General features: G+C 41.2%; 2 pseudogenes; both read left to right on the forward strand.

Annotated features, from left to right (window-relative positions):
• The first annotated feature begins 300 nt into the window (after positions 1 to 300).
• Positions 301 to 12,682, forward strand: part of LOC143273807 (ubiquitin carboxyl-terminal hydrolase 29-like) — a 219,847-nt pseudogene continuing 207,465 nt past the window's right edge.
• LOC102905891 (pre-mRNA cleavage complex 2 protein Pcf11 pseudogene) lies at positions 5,912 to 9,974 on the forward strand (annotated as a pseudogene).

Consider the following 12,682-nt stretch of genomic DNA (forward strand, 5'->3'; position numbering starts at 1 on the left):
AAAATAATTAATAAATAGCACAAGATAGCTCATGCTGGAGAGGATGTGAGGGAACACTCCATTATTGGTGGAGGGAGGGCAAACTTGTACAGCCTCTATGGAAACCAGTGCAGTGGTTTTTAGGTAAATTGAAATTGATGGACCTCAAGATCAGCTGCACCACTCTTGGGCATATACCCAAAGGACACTTCATCCTACCACAGAGACACTTGCTCTAACATACACATCACTGCTTTATCCATAATAGCCAGAAAATGGAACGGACCTGGATGATCCTCAACAGAAGACTGAATAATGAAAATGTCGTACTGCTGGGATGTGGTGGCACATGACTTTAATCCCAGTATTCAGGAGGCAGAGAAAGGTGGGTCTCTGATTTCCAGCACAAGTTGGTCTACAGAGCTAGTTCCAGGACAGTCAGGGCTACACAAAAAACTCCATATCAAAAAACAATAAAATGAAAAGAAAGAAAGAAAGAAAGAAAGAAAGAAAGAAAGAAAGGAAGGAAGGAAGGAAGGAAGGAAGGAAGGAAGGAAGGAAGGAAGGGAAGAAGGAAGGAAGGAACAAAGGAACAAAGGAAGAAAGAAAGAAAGGAAATGTGGTATATTTACAAAATAAAGTATTATTCAATTGTTAAAAAGAGAATGACATCATTGGGTAGTAGTGATGCTTGCTTTTAATCTCGGCTCTTCAGAGGTAGATTCAGAATGATCTGTGAGTTCAAGACCACACTGGTATATAAAACATGTTCCAGGACACCCAGGACTACACAGAGAAACCCTGTCTGGATAAAACAAAATGGAAACCATACCCAACGCTGTTTGGATGACCAAGAACAAGAGAAACATAGCCCAGAGTCTTAGGGTAAAACCAAATATTACTGTTATCCACAAATAAAGAAATGAAATAATGTACTAATTAACTCCTAATGACATTCTGCTATTCTCATAAATCAGTGCTTTGCTCAGCCAACATCAGAGAAGCTTCATCCTGGATTAGAAAGGAGCAAATATAGAAGGAATATACCAGGAACCAGTGTAAGACCCAGAGGGGATGGAGGACTCCAAGAAAACAGGGCCTTCTAACTCATCATGATCAAAGCTCATATGAACTCACAGAGACTGAAGAGGACTGCAGAGGACTCCATCAGGTTCTCTGGGTACACCTTATGGAATCCAGTTTAATGTTTTAATGAAATTCCAGTGTTTGAAAGACTGGTTCTCAGAAGTTTCAAAACTTACCACTAAGCAATGAGTCACAGACAATGTTTCCTGCAAATGTATAGAGGGTTAGGGACATGAATAACACAAGGAACACCTTATAAGGAGATTTTTGGCTTCAATATTATTTTCTTACAGTTTTGGGGATTGAATGGAGGATCTTGAGCATGCTAGGAAGCACTCTGTTAGTAATCTCCATAAATAAACATGTTTACTTACTGAGAAGAGTTTGTTTGAATTATTTTGAGACATGGTACTCTATTATTATTATTCATGTTGGAAGAAAGGAGAAGGATTTTTCAGCTGGGTGGTAATGGGGTAGGTGTAGTGGTTAGTTGGTATGAGAAGGAACTTCACAATCTGCATTTAACTTTAAAAGATGACAGTTCCTTACTCATAGATAATGAAAGGCTGAAGTTATTCTTGGATTTTTTCATCCATCTGTATCCCAATAATCCAAGGAACCCAAGAGTTATCAGAATGTTCTTAAAAGCAATAACGTTTTTTTCAGGAAGCACCAGGAGCCATTTTGTGGGTCCTAGAATACTACACAAGAAAGTGGTACTTCACTCCCCATGAAGATGCCACTTTTGTGGTCACAGCCCAGCAGCAGTCATGTTGAGACAGTGAAGGTAGACAAACAGAGCAGAAAGAAGAAGAGAAAATCAACATCCAGTATAGAAATAAATAATGACATTGTGAAAGAAAATAATCCTGAACAAGAAAAGAAATCCCAGACCTATAACTCCAGGAATAAAAGAAGTGAAGGAGAGAATCCAATGGCTTTAAGAGATCAGGAGAATCAGAACATTTGGTAACTTGAACTTTCATTCACTACCAACTCTTGCAAGAGGACTAACTTAGGTGATACTGTTCTTCCAACCCTAACAGGTTCTAATGAAAGAAGTAGATCAAAGGTTAGCCAGGAGACCACCAACAAATAATGATGTCAAGTTTCCTCTTGACACTTAAGCAAAGCAACTGAAATGTAAAGGCTTCTTCTATATGGGAAATACCTGTTGCATGAATTCCATTTTACAATCTCTCTTTGGGATTACAAGCTTGGCAAAGAATTTGCTCACACAAAGTATTCCATGGGAGAAAGTTTCCTATGATGATCTTATCAAGCCCTTAAGTCAACTCATTCTCTTGAAAGACATCCAGGATATAGAGGTCAAGGGAGAGTTACTTATAAATGTGAAGAAATCCATTTCCATCGTTGATTTTCATAAACAAGCATGGCCTCTGTACAGTGATGTCCAAGTGTTTGAGATCCCAGAGGCCTTGATTCAGGAGAATCAGCTTCATACTGGATATATATATATGAAGTTTTCCTTGTCCTGCCTGTCCCATGGTCAGGACAAATCTTTCTCACCCACCAGTCCCACAGCCACTTGGACCCACTCCAGCACACAGAGACTTATATTACTTTTAAAACGTATGGCTGTGGCAAGCTTCTTGATACCTAGTTCTTATATCTTAAATTAACCCATTTCTATAAATCTAGACCTTGCCAGTGGCTTGTGGCTTACTGGTATCTTACATCATGTTTCTCATGGTGGTGGCTGGCAGCATCTCCTGACTCATCCTTCCTCTCCCAGAATTCTCCTCTCTCCTTGTCCTGCCTATACTTCCTGCCTGGTTACTAACCAATCACCACTTTATCAATCAATCATCCACAGCACTTCCCCCTTTCCTTTTTTTTCAAAAAGGAAGGATTTAACTTTAACATAGTAAAATTACATATAACAAAACAATTATCAAGAAAGGATTACAGTTACAATATCTAGTCTATTCATAATATCTAGTCTTTTTCTATTTGGCAAAATTAAAGAAGATATCTATCCTATATTTGTGAGTCTAAGGTTTCATATTTACCTTATATTTTATCATAACTAAAGACATTATAACTATCTAGTCTTCACCTACATCAAAGACCTCAGAAGGATATAATATTACCTGAGAAAGAGAGAAGGACACAAGCAACCTTCAAAAGTCTTGACATAGACAGAGACAGCTGGCAGCCTGAACAGTCATCCGAAGTTTTTTGATGACAGTAATATTGGGTTTTACTCTAGGACTCTGGGCTATGTATCTCTGTTTCTTGGTCACCAAAACAGCGTTGGGTATGGTTGCCACCCAGAAGCCATGATGAATGAGATGAGGAGAAAAATGGGATGCGGAGAAGAACGGATGCCAAGATGAAGCCATCGACAAGCCAAGGAGAATGGACAGCTGACTTCCAAAAACACCAACAATTTTCTGAATTTAAAACCCTGAATCATGACAGGACACTAGTAGAATTCTGATGTTTCTGGTACATGGACTACTCTCACCAAATGTGAGGTCAAACTGTAGTCGTTGTGTACATCCTACTTCACAAATAAGTCTGTCAGATATGCCAAGCCTATAGGCTGAAGATGATGGCCCAATGTTGCAAAGAAACCTCAGGTGACTGTCCAGGCATCTGGCTCTTTCTATCAACTCACAATTTTTTTTGAAAGTCCCTTGTTTGTACTTCCTGTTTTTTAGGTAATATTATTTCCTTCTTTGGTCTCTGAGGAAATTGAAGTTAAGATTGTTATAGTTACAGTGAGTTAAAACTAGATACGGTCATAGTTATATTTAAAGATTAGATAATTACAGTTTTACTTGTTAAGAATTTCAGAAAAGATTAGCCGGGTGGTGGTGGCGGCGGCGGTGGCGGCGGCGGCGGCGGCGGCGGCGGCGGCGGCGGCGGCGGCGGCGGCGGCGGCGGCGGCGCACGCCTTTAATCCCAGCACTCGGGAGGCAGAGCCAGGTGGATCTCTGTGAGTTCGAGGCCAGCCTGGGCTGCCAAGTGAGTTCCAGGAAAGGCGCAAAGCTACACAGAGAAACCCTGTCTCGAAAAAAAAAAAAACCAAAAAAAAAAAAAAAGAATTTCAGAAAAGAAACTCACTAAAGAGGTGTAAGTGTATAAATTTGAAAGACATTATAAGAAAGTTCTGTTAGTAATATAAGTTAGGATAGAAAGTGAATCAGGTACATTTTGGACTTACCAAAATAGGATAGATAATGGAATATTTTCTCTGAGTTTGTCAAATGCAAATGGACTAGAAATTGTTTAAGTATTTATTGTTTGTACATATTGTATATAGTTATTGTACTTATTGTATATAGTCTTTTTATACTAGTTATAACTTTTTTTCTTTTTATTTTTATTAGAATAGAAAGGGGAAATATGGTGATAATTTATTTGTGCTGAAATGTGACTTTTATTTGTATGTTAATAAATAAAGTTGTGTGGGAATCAGAGCTAAGAGCAAGCCATTAAGCAGAAGTCTAGGAGTGGTAGCACACACCCTTAATCTGATCACTTGGCAGGCAAAGTCTCTGTGGGTTCAAGGACACAGGCAGCATGGTGACACACACCTTTAATCCCAGTATCAACCATAGAGACCTGGTGGTTTATAAAGACAGGCAGTGACGAGGAGGTCATGTGGTTGGGTTTAGAACCAATCGGAAGGCAGATCAGAAAGGCTATAAAAAGAGAGGGCACAGGAAGAAGGTCTCTGTGTCTCAGGGGAAAGACGCCAGCAAGTGGTAAGAATATGTGGTCTTGGCTCTTGGCTATTGCTCTTATCTCTAGGCATTTACCTCTTTATTTGGCTCTTGTGTTTCTTATTTTAATAAGACTGCTTAGAATTTCTTAATTACATGCAATTGAGATTTTTGAGTGGCTGTTGAAAAAGGCATCAGAGTGCAAGTTAATTAGCACATCTAAAAAGGAAAAGAAGAATACAGATCTTTTTTCACAATTGCTTAATGGCTTTACATACTTGATAGAGGAATCCTAAATTCTGTCCATAACAAAGACTTACAGCTCAATTAAAACTCAGCAAACAAAAAAACAAACAACATCATATTAGGACAGAATCTCAAACATTTAGAAGCAGGGTGTGCACCATTCTCTCCTCCAAGGTTATAGTGATGCTCTTCATGGTTCAGTGTTTGTTTGGTTTGGTTTCTTTGAGACAGTGTTTCTCTGGGTAGCCCTGTTTGTTCTGGAAGTCATGCCATAGAGCTGGCTGGCCTCAAACTCAGAGATTCACCTTCCTTTGCCTCCCAAATGCTGGGATCAAAGGTGTGTGATATGACCTCCCACCAATTTTTTAAAATGTATTTATTGTTATTTACTGTGCACTGCTGTTTTGCATGCGTGTATGTCTGTGTGAAGGTCTAGACTTAACTTCACAGGATCCATCCTAGGGTAAGGGCCACCATCTCAGACTTGACCTTACATGTTTCATCTTAGGGAAAGGATCACCTTCTTAGACCACCTGCTGTGCTCAGTTCCAGGAAGAATCTCAGGAATGTGCCATGACACCTTGAACAGATACAGGGCAGAAAAGTGAAACAGGATCCAGATACTCCTGCAGACACCTGGTCTCCAGTTTATACCGGAAAGGAAACTTTAACAGAATCCAGATACTCCTAGAGAGCTGGAAGTGGACAGAGATTCCCGGTGAGACTGAGACTTTTCTTCCCCGAGGTTCCAACTGGGTGGTCCCCTGTCCTTCCTCCAACATCTGCATGCAGTGAAGGCCCAGCCTCAGGAGAACCAGGGAGCAAGGCCCAGGCTTCAGAAGGGTGGGGGTGTCCAGCAACTTCACCTTAGTTGGTAGCAGACCTTGGAGTGCTGCCTGGGCACAATGTCAGAGCATCTGCTGGCCAAGGCTGGGGCTGCCGGGACACTAGAAGACATCTGTCACGATTATCAGTCTTCACTGGAAGACCTGACTTTCAATAGCAAACCGCACATCAATATGCTGACCATTATAGCTGAGGAGAACCTGCCCTTCGCCAAGGAAATCGTCTCTGTCATTGAGGCCCAAACGGCCAAGGCTCCTTCCTCAGAGAAACTTCCTCTTATGTACCTTATGGATTCTATTGTGAAAAACATTGGAAAAGAGTATGTCACTGCCTTTACTAAAAATCTAGTTGCAACATTTACTTGTGTGTTTGAAAAGGTGGATGGAAATACAAGAAAAAGATTATTTGAATTACGTTCCACATGGGATAAAATATTCCCCTTGAAGAAACTTTATGCCTTGGATGTCAGAGTCAATTCAATAGATCCTGCTTGGCCTATTAAACCTCTGCCGCCTAATGTGAAGACATGTAGCATCCACGTGAATCCCAAATTTTTAAATAAATCACCTGAGGAGCCTTCAGCACCTGGAACAGTGGTCAGCTCCCCCAGTATTTCCACACCTCCAATTGTACCTGACATACAAAAGAATCTTACTCAAGAACAACTAATAAGGCAAGAGATACTTGAAAAACAAAAGCAGTTGTTAGAACTTCAGCAGAAAAACCTGGAGCTTCAGAAGGAAAAAGATGAGCAAATGAAATCATCTGAACACAGGCTGATTGGAAGTAGAAGTCAAATCATAAATGGCATTGTACAAAAACAGGACATGGTTATAGAAGAATTGGAAAAACAGGGGACAAAACCAGGGAGATTAAGCACTCAAAAGAGATCAAGATCGAGGTCACCTAAGTCTTGGTCACCCAAAGGAAGGCAAAGAAGTATGTTTTCAACTTTGGCCTCCAAAGCTGGAAAGACGCAACAGTCAGAACTTACACAGTCACATATGGAAGAGTTCTCAGCATCTTCGAGGGAAGAAAGAAACGTTAACAGAAGTACTAAGCAGGATGTTCAAGTTCCCAGACTGCTGAAAAACATGCATGAAAATCGGCCTCAAAAAACTGCAAGTAAACATTCTATGAGGTCAGATGCTTAGCCAAAAGAGAATATAGAGAATTGGCAAAGCTCTAAGTCTGCAGAAAGATGGAAATCTGGCTGGGAAGAAAGTCAAAGCTTCCAACAGTGTGATGACCAGAGTAAAGCACCTCATCTAAGGCATAAGGAGAGCTGGTCAAGCAGTAAAGGAATCTTGTCACCTGGAAGCCCAAAGCAGCCCCATGGAGCAAGGGTAGATGCCAATCTTCAGATTCCTAAAGAGATAAGTCTGGCAAGAAAGAGAGAATTCCTTCAAAGGACAAGTGAACGTTTAGCTTCTGGGGAAATTTCACAAGATGAGTTCCTTGTTGTTGTGCATAAAATTCAACAGCTCTTTCAGTATCAACAAGGTGGAGGAGAGGAGCAGAGATCTCCATTCAATGATCATTTTCCACTTAAGCGACCTAGATATGAAGATTCAGACAAAGCATTTGTAGATGGCTCAGCATCAAGATTTGCTACCCTTAATACAAATCCTTGGCTTACAGCTTTAGTTGAAGAGGGACCATTATTTGATGGGCCTGGTAGGCCATCTGTGAGAAGAGATGGCCCAGCCAAGATGATTTTTGAAGGACCTAACAAATTAAGCCCTAGAATTGATGGACCTCCTACACCGGGTTCTGTTCGGTTTGATGTGTCACCAGGACAAATGGGGGGAGGAGGCCCTATGAGATTAGAAGCACCACATGGTCAGTTAGGCGGTGGATGCCCTTTGAGATTTGAAGTTTCTCGAGGACCAGTAGCAACACCTCTGTGGTTTGAAAAGACAATTGTTCGAGGAGATGGAGGAGGCAGCAGTGGCAGCGGCAGTTTTCGATTTGAAAGTTTACCTAGTGTCAGTTTTAAGAGATCCACAGGTGATTCGGGATTTGAAGGATTTGGGGGTAAGTCTTTGGGTGATCTGAGGTCTGAAGGCCCTCATGGACAGCCTGTGGGTAGTCTTAGATTTGATAATGCTCGATGTCAGCTTGTAGGCAGACTTAGATTTGAGGGGGGTCATGGTCCATCAGGGGCAGCAATTAGGTTTGATGGTCCTGATGGTGAGCCAGATGGTACTATCAGATTTGAGGGCCCTTTGCTACAGCAAGGAGATGTAATGAAGTTTGAGGGTCCCCAATGTCAGTCTGTAGCTGGTCTGAGATTGGAAGGACATAATCAACTAGGTGGGAACGATATGTCTGAGGGACCACATGGCCGACCAGGGCTTGGGATCAGGTTTGAAGGACCTTTAGTAAAACAGGGAGGAGGAATGAGGTTTGAGGGTCCTGTACCAGGAGGTGGCCTGAGAATTGAATCACCTCTGGGTCAAGGTGGTCCCCGATTTGAAGGTTGTAACTCTTTAAGATTTGATGGACAGCCAGGTCAGCCATCACTTTTGCCAACATTTGATGGAACACACAGCCAGCCAGGTCCTAGATTTGAAAGAACTGTTCAGCCAGGTCCACAGAGATTTGCTGTGCCACCTGGACAGCAGGTTCAACTGAGATTTGAGAGTGTACCTCAAAGATTTCATGGGCCACAACAGGAGCAAGCATCAAGACCTGACATTTTTATTGCTCTGCAAGGTACCCAACAAGACAATCATCGTTCACAAAGGCTTGAATCTTTCAATCAGACTGTCCCATATAATGACCCACTTGGCAAAGCTTTAAATGTTCCATCTCAAGGACTACAGTTCCAAAGACATGCACAAATATTTGATACACCTGAAGGACCAAATTTTAATGGACCTCATGGCTCTAGAAACCAGAATTTCCCAAATGCTCTTAACAGAGCTTCAGGACACTATTTTGATGAAAGGAATCTTCAGAGTTCTCAGTTGGGAAACTTGGGCAATTTACCTAGTCCAATGTCAGGAGGAGATATTCAGACATCTCAACAGGTTCTGATAGGTATTCCTCAGCCGGTAGCTTTTGGACAAGGACAACAATTATTACCAGTTCATGCACAGAATGCTGGAACTTTTATTCAAAATCCTTCAGGAGGTCTTCCTAAGGCATATCCTGATCATCTCAGTGAGGTGGATGTAAATGAATTGTTTACAAAACTGCTAAAAACGGGAATTCTCAAATTGTCACAGCCTGATACAGCTATAACACAGGTAAATGAGGCTGATACTCAGCCTCCCCCTGAAGAGGCGAAGGATCAGAATGAAGATCAAGATATTCCAGATCTCACTAATTTTAAAACTGATGAATTGAAACAACGTTATGACAGTGTCATACACCGGCTGTACACTGGGGTTCAATGTTCTTCTTGTGGAACCAGGTTTCCGACATCCCAGAGAGATGTCTATGCAGATCACTTAGACTGGCATTATCGGCAAAATAGAACTGAGAAAGATGTTAGCAGAAAAATCACTCATAGGCATTGGTACTACAGTTTAACAGACTGGATAGAATTTGAAGAAATAGATGATCTGGAAGAACGTGGAAAAAGCCAGTTCTTTGAACAATTTCATCAAGAGGTTGTCCTCAAAACTCAGGAGGCTGCTAAAGAAAAGGAGTTCCACAGTGTCCCTGCTGGACCAGCTGGAGCACTTCAGAGTTGTGAAATCTGTCAAGAACAATTTGAACAGTACTGGGATGGAGAGGAGGAAGAATGGCACTTAAAAAATGCTATTGGAGTAGACGGAAAGATTTACCATCCATTGTGTTATGCAGGTGACCAAAATACATCTTTTGATTGTACATCAAATCCCATCAAGACTTCAGTTGAAAACCCTTCGAACATTATGTTGAACATTGTCAAAAATGAATTGCAAGAACCCTGTGAAAGTCCCCAAGTTAAGGAAGAGCAAACTGATGCCCCACCAGCTTGTTCAGAAGAAAGTATAGCAACACCCACTGACATTAAAACAGAAAATGATACAGTTGACTCAGTTTAAGAAAAAATGAGAAAGTATGGTTTTGTATTTATAACAAAAGCTGCTGTTGGATCTAGAAGTTCAAGAATTTTTTATGTATTTGTAGACATCTATCTCTATAAATTGTCTAGCTGAGGCAGGGCCTTCAGCTATCACTTGGTTATAAATGGGTTTTAGTATTTGCATTTCCTACTGCCTGCACAGTTTCAGGTGCTTGTTGTGTGAAAGTTCTCTAGATGAGTGCAAATTTAACCAAATGAAATTGTCTGTGTAAAACTGTATGATTTTCACTTGTGAACTGCAAATTAAAATAAATATATTTGCTGTAAAAGTAAACAGGTTATATAATGTGTACACAGAGGGCCGGATGGATTCCCAGGCAGTCCCTCGGCTGGCTTCTTCAGTCTCTGTGAGTTCATATGAGCTTTGATCATGTAGGGTTAGAAGGCCTGGTTTTCTTGGTGTCCTCCATCCCTTCTGGGTCTTACACATTTTCCTGCTCCTCTTCCAAAATGTTCCCTGATCTCTGAGGGGACAGAATGTTAGGAAACATCACATTTAGGGAAGAGTGTTCCAAGATCTCTCAGTCTCTGTGTAATATCTGGCTGTGGGTCTCTATATTTGCTCCCATCTGAACAGGAGGATGCTTCTCTAATGATGGCTGAGCAAGGCACTGATCTATAAATATAGCAGAATGTTATTAGGAGTTAGTTTATCACTGTATCTTTCCTTTCTTTATAACAGTAATATGTGGTTTTACTCTAGCACTCTGGACTATGTATCTCTGGTTCTTTGTCACCAAACAATGATGGCATGGCTTCTATCTCATGAAGGGGGACTTGAGTCAAATCAGTTATTGGTTGGCTACTCCCACAAGCTCTGTGCCCCCATTGTCCTAGCATATTTTGCAAACAGGACAGATTGTAGGTTAAAGGGTCTGTGGCTAGGCTGGGTTTATGATTCTCTTTTGATAGCAGCCAGAGTGTCTTCTTGTACCAAAGGTTTTGGAATGATGGGGTGAAGGCTCTGTGTAGGCACCAGCTTGACTCCTCCTTGTTCATTAGCTGTGTAGGTGTTGTCTTCAGCCATGTGGGCTTGCTGCCAGTTTGTCAAGAGCGAGCTATGATCTTGGTAACACCTTGGTTGTTTGGGGATTCCCATGGGACACTGTGAGCAACAACTCAGTTAGATGTTACCCAACCCCAGTACTGGAAGCTTCACTGGGTGACAAGTGATGGTCAGTTGGGGCTCTGTCTCCCTCATTAGTGGGCAATTTCATCTAGATTGCCTTCATATATGTATATATTTTAGGAAATTTCTGCTGTTAGGATTTCATACTAGTCCTCAAATTTTACCTGTCTCTCCCTATATCCTCCCCCACAACTCCCTCTCCCCTTCCTTTCCCACTCTATCCTCTCAAACCCCCCCCTTAAATCCATATCTATTTATTTTATTTCCCCTTCCTAAGGATATCTATTTATTCTCTCAGGCCCTTACTCTGGACCTACCCACTGTGATTCTGTGGATTGTAGCTTGGTTATCACTGACTTAAGAGGCAATATCCACATATAAGCAAATACTTCAATATTTGTATTTCTGTCTCTTGTTTACTCCCCCCCCATGATTTTTTGCATATTCATCCATTTGCCTGCAAATTTCACCATATCTTTTGTTTGTTTGTTTCTGTTTGCTTGTTTTTCTAGACAGGGTTTCTTTGTGTAGTACTGGATTACCTGGAACTTGTTTTATATACCAGGCTGGTCTTGAACTCACAGATCCTACTGATTCTGCTTCTGAAGAGCTGAGATTAAAAGCAAGCACCACCACTGCCCAATGATGTCATTCTGTTTTTAACAACTGAGTAATACTTTAATTTATAAATTTACTTTTTTTCTTTCTTTCATTTTATTGTTTTTTGTTTAGGAGGGTTTTTTTTGGTTTTTTTGTTTTGTTTTGTTTTGTTTTTAATGTAACCCTGGCTATCCTGGAACTAGCTCTATAGACCAACTTGGGTTGGCACTCAGAAGTCCACCTATCTCTGCCTCCTCAGTACTGGTTTTAAAGTCATGTGCCACCACACCCAGCAGTACCACATTTTCTTTATTTATTCTTCTGTTGAGGAACATCCAGGTCCTTTCCATTTTCTGGCTGTTATGAATAGAGCAGTGATGAATGGGTTGAGCAAGTCTCTCTGTGGTAGCATGAAATGTCCTTTGGGTATATGCCCAAGAGTGATACAACTGATCTTGAGGTCCCTCAATTTTAATTTTCCGAAAGAACCACTGTTGATTTCCAAGGAGGTTGTACTAGTTTGCCCTCTTTCCAGCAAAAAATGGACTGTTTCCTCACATCCACACCAGCATGAGGAATCTTATGCTCTTTTATTCTTTCTTACTTTTTTTTGTTGTTTTGTTTTTGGAGACAGGCTTTCTCTGTGTAACAGCTCTAGCTGTCCTGGAACTTGCTTTGTGGACAAAGGTAGCCTTGAACTCACAGAGATCCACCTGCCTCTGCCTCTTGAGTGCTGGGATTAAAGGCATGGGCCACCAGGCCAGGTATTGTTTTTGTTTTTTGAGTCAGGGTTTCTCTGTGAAGTCTTGGCTGTCCTTGAACCCACTTTGTAGACCAGGCTGGCCTTGAACTCTAAGATCTGCCTCTCTCTGCCTCCCAAGTGCTGGGATTAAAGGTGAGCACCACCACATGTCTTATCTTGTGTTATTGACCATGGCCTTGCTAACAGGTATAAGGTATAAGAATCTCAGAGTTGTTTTGATTTGCATTTTCCTGATGGCTAAGAATAATTAATATTTA

Source organism: Peromyscus maniculatus, chromosome 1 (genome assembly GCF_049852395.1).
Source record: "Peromyscus maniculatus bairdii isolate BWxNUB_F1_BW_parent chromosome 1, HU_Pman_BW_mat_3.1, whole genome shotgun sequence".
NCBI classification, from domain to species: domain Eukaryota; kingdom Metazoa; phylum Chordata; class Mammalia; order Rodentia; family Cricetidae; genus Peromyscus; species Peromyscus maniculatus.